Genomic DNA, 4,415 nt, shown 5'->3' with positions numbered 1-4,415 from the left:
TGCAGCTGTCAGTGTGAACACACGGCAGCGGTTTCCCTGCTGTGGTTTAACTCCCAGCGCTCTACCTCTGCAAGTGTAGCCAAGCCCTAAATTTCCCAAACCAACCGAACTCAGTAACTGCCCTCCACCACCACATGCGGGGAGTAAGGGCACAGTGAAGCACACGCCGCACTTACTGGCTCAGCCTTGTGCATGCTGGGGTGGCCACCTCCCCATTGATGAGACCTGGTCCCACCATCTCCGCAGAGCTCCAGGCTGCCCTGCTGCCATCCCTGTCTGTGTTGTCTTCTCTAGCAGTTGACTGGAAGGTGAGCATTGGCCGCATGCCATGTAGCCGTGTTGTCTCGAAGGGCGAAAGCAGGAGGAATGGTGCCTTCATAGCCCACCTAATATTCCATAACATAGTTAAGGAAAATATTTCTCAATGAATTCTCAGTAAAAGATCAGAAGCAGCCAGTGTCCGCATCAGTCTACGAGCATTGGTATTTTCTTGAAGTTTGTCAGACCAACCTATCTAACACCAAACACACATTTGAAGTTCTTCTTTTCACACTGTTGCTCATTCTCAGGTTCTGCTTTGTCTCCAGACAGATCCATTCTCTTTCAGGACGGCCTTGCTCTTTCTGTCTGTTTCACTCACTGAGGTGTTTGGAGTAAACACTCCCCTTCCTTCTATTCTCAGGCAAACACTAGTATTAAGTGTTTGCTACTGATGGGTCTAGAAAGCATTGGTCAAGTGGAAGATGCTGTTTCTGGGGGATTGCTCCCAAGATCCAGTACTTTGGGTTCAAATGTCTCCCAGCTTCCTTGGGGAACAGAACACCAAGGCTTTGTTGCAATATACAAGAAGGAAGGAGTTTTTCCACCCTAGATGGGACTTGAACCCACAATCTCTGGCTTAGGAAGCCAATGCCTTATCCATTAGGCCACTGGGGCCCTGAAAAGCAGTAAAAAGAAGGATGGAAATTCGCTCTCAGGATTGCACATTCCTCACATTCACTCAGAAGCCAAATACCCATTTAATGGCCTTACAGAAACGTCTGCATCCCCCCGGCAGCGAGGCAACTGGGCAGGTCCCTGACAGAGCTGAGCACCACCTTTCTGCCAGCCATCGTTAGAGAAGAACCCCACCTTAGAGTCACCCCTGCTTCCTTCAGCACCTCCACGGCTGTGGCTCTGAGTGGCAGTAGGATGATTAGGGGGTGAATCTGGGGCTGGAAGGGGGGTGAGGTCGGCCTGTAAGGAGTAACCAGGTGGGGCAGACCCAGGGGGAGGCTGTGGGCTGCTGGTCAGTTGTTGGGATCCGAGCTCTAGATCAAAGCTGCACAGTGACCTGACACCCAGGGTTATAGGGCCGACATAGTGACCCCCTTACTGGCCTCGGTGACCCCAAACCCTTGTTACTAAGGGCATTGAGGAGTCTCTGTCCATTAATAACTTCTGGGAGCTCCCCAGCAGGCTGCGGGCGTCACCCGCCCCCTGCCTCACAGGTTAGACTCTTGGTGCTGTGCCAGCCGCCCCCTCGCTTGCAAGCCCAGTGTAAGAAGCAGGAGGCCTAGTGCTGGCAGAAGAGGGTTTTGATTAATTGACCTCTGTGTTATGGGCACAGGACGCTTCCACTCAGTAGCACAGCTCGGGGGGGGGGGGAGCAGGGGGAGCAGCTAAGGGCGCCGGGTTCCTCCGGTGGGGGTGTGGAGCAGCCGTTCGTTTTCCTGTTCGCACTCCTCTGCGATGTGAAAATCGGGGAGGGGAGGCAGAAGCCCCACTTCCCTCCCGAAATGACACCCAGTGGGGGACGCCAGGACAACAGGGTGGGGCGGCAAGTGGTGGCCAGACTCTCACTGCCAGGGTCTAGTCTAGCTCAGGGTCCAGCTCAACTTCCTCCCCGCCCCACTGGCCCCCAGTCCCCTTCCACCACCAGGTCAGCCCGGGCACTAGGGCAGGAACAGGGTGAGGCAGCAAGTCAAGCTGAGCAAGGCAGGCAAAAGTGGGTCTTATCTTCATGGGCCGCTCACAATGACGTCCTTTTTGTGTGCAACTGCTGCAAAAACATCCCGGGCAGAGAAGCAACAGGCCAAAAAATTACCACGCAGCTGCCAAAGTAGCTCAGTCAGGAGAGCGTTAGACTGAAGATCTAAAGGTCCCTGCTTCAATCCCAGGCTTTGGCAGGCCCTTTCATCCCTCTTTGTGCAGGGGTGGCTTGTTTTCTGGGAGCACAGTGGTCCCTGCACCCAAGGTGAGTCCCTGAGCTTGGGCTCTGCAGTAGGAAAAGATACTGTGGGCATCTGTCCCTAGTTGGCTGGCCTGACATTTAACAATGAGGGACAGGAGCTGTCTCTCCTAAGTGAGTTACTGGTGGACCCAATATGGCAGGAAGAGAGTGCTAGAGGGGGTGCTGGGCAGTGACAGGCAGGTATAGAGGATGAAAACTCTTCTGTGCAGCTGAGGGAGGGCAGTGCCAGGGAAGGGGCATGTGTGAAAGTGGCCCTGTGGAAGGGAGTTGGGGGCCCAGGAGGAGGCACTTGATGTTCAGTGTCTTGGAGCAGCTGGACTTGGCCATGGTGGGTGTTCAGGAAATGCACATTAACAAGTCTAGGGTAGTTTGATGGGCAGAGGGTGATTGGGGGAAGGGCCCATCTCTCTGGTCCTCCAGGCCAGGGAAGAATGATGGGGTTGGAGTCTTGTTCTTCACATTAGCAGTGCAAGTACAGAAGGGGCTGGAGCTCCGACCAGGGAGGGCATTACTGGTGGCTTTGTGCTCCATGGCACTGGTTACTGCTATATTAGTGTGTATGGTCCCCAGTTAAGGCATGAAAGGAAAGTTCTATGAAGGAACTGGCTCCCTTCTTCTAGACCGCACGGTGTTTGGTGTCGGGGGGGATTTCAATTGTTGCACGGGCCTGAGGACTGCTGGTGCTGTTTTCCCGACCGTCAGAGGAAACTCTTCTATGATGAGCACTACCTGGCGCAGGTCTGTAGTGAGGTCGGCTTAGAGGACGTGTTTCTCCACAGTGGAACCAGGGGAGGGTGGGCAATAGCCTCCTATTCCTCTGACCCGAGCTCACACCAGCCGCAGAGGGGATACACCTTTCTGCGGGGACAGGCCAGGAGTCGCACTGACCGGATTTACGTGAAGGAGAGCGCGTCGACAGCCCAGTGCAGGGTGGTGCCAATGGACTGTTCGGATCACGCAGCTCTCACCGTGTGCTCAATGTGGGCAATTCCCTGACCCATGGCAGAGGATATTGGAAGCTGAACATCCAGAGCTTGCAAGATAAAGGAGCAGGGGGGTGAGGCCTGGAGGTGTTGGCAGAACGGGAAAGCATCAGAGGGTTCTGTGGTTACCAGGGGGATTGGTGGGAGTCGGTGAGGGAGGAGTTGGCGGCTTTGTTCCGGCGGTCAGGGAAACACCACAACATTAAAGAAACCAACAGTGCAAAGTCCTGCAGTGTCACCTGTGGGATTTCCACAAGAGCATCCAGGCAGGGGAGCCAATCAGCGTGTGACTGTACGATTGGATCAAGCGACAGCTGCCCGAGATCCAGGAGATGAGGCTGCAGTTGGCTGATATGAGCGGGAGCACCGAGGGAAGGAAGGGGCGGCCTCCCCTGACATTTTTGCAGCCTGCAGGGAATGGAGACAAAGCAGGGGGATGCAGGGACTCAGGGGAGGACCCACGGATCCGGTAGTGCAGGACCACAGTCACTGGAGGAGGAGAGAGAGACCCACGAGAGGAAGCTGCTGGTGGGAAGCAATAAGTGCAGAGTGCAAACCAGCCAAGAGTCACAGGGGTCTAGAAAATGAAACAGCAGCAGGTCCCATGGTGTAATGGGCAGCACTCAAAACTCTGAATCCTAGAATCTGAGTTCAAATCTCAGTGGGACCTCGTGGCGATACGTTGCTTTGCTACAAAGCACTGGAGCTCCATGTGTTTGGCTACCTTCTCTCAGGGTCAACTAGAGTGAGGTTTTTCCCTCCTGCTGGGTGACTGATGCCCACTGGAGATAGGTCTCTGGTCTGGCTGGTTCAATGAGCGGCTATTGGTTGGGGGTCCCAGAACTTAACAGTCTGGCTAGAGATTCCTGTGGGTTGACCGGATGGTGGTTTCTCGCTGCTTCACCTGATGTCCACAACTTTGGTCCCTGTACTTGCAGCTGCCACACTCTTCCTCTTGCCCACATGGAATTGAAAGGAAGCAGGGCCAGGGCCAGGCTTCACAGTCAGGGCTAGGCAGGAGGGAGGCAGAGTCCCAGGCTGGAGCCCAACACACCTCTCCTCCTCTGGGCACCTGGGGTGTTGTTCCCCCCTGTTCAGGCACCCCTGGGGCCCTGCACGTCACACAGCTCTCCCTGATTTCAGCTGTTAGTGAGGGAGCCTCACTGCTAGCGCAGACTGGGCAGTTTGTTGCATGAGAG

At 55.1% G+C, this 4,415-nt stretch overlaps 1 non-coding gene across 1 annotated transcript; it reads right to left on the bottom strand.

Annotated features, from left to right (window-relative positions):
- Nucleotides 1-863: 863 nt before the first annotated feature.
- On the bottom strand, nucleotides 864-936 carry TRNAR-CCU. Its single transcript has one exon. It is a non-coding gene; the product is annotated as a tRNA-Arg (tRNA).
- Nucleotides 937-4,415: the final 3,479 nt, after the last annotated feature.

Source organism: Mauremys reevesii, linkage group 12 (genome assembly GCF_016161935.1).
Source record: "Mauremys reevesii isolate NIE-2019 linkage group 12, ASM1616193v1, whole genome shotgun sequence".
NCBI classification, from domain to species: domain Eukaryota; kingdom Metazoa; phylum Chordata; order Testudines; family Geoemydidae; genus Mauremys; species Mauremys reevesii.
Note: the sequence above shows the minus strand (reverse complement) of the source record. Positions and strands in the feature narration are given on the sequence as shown.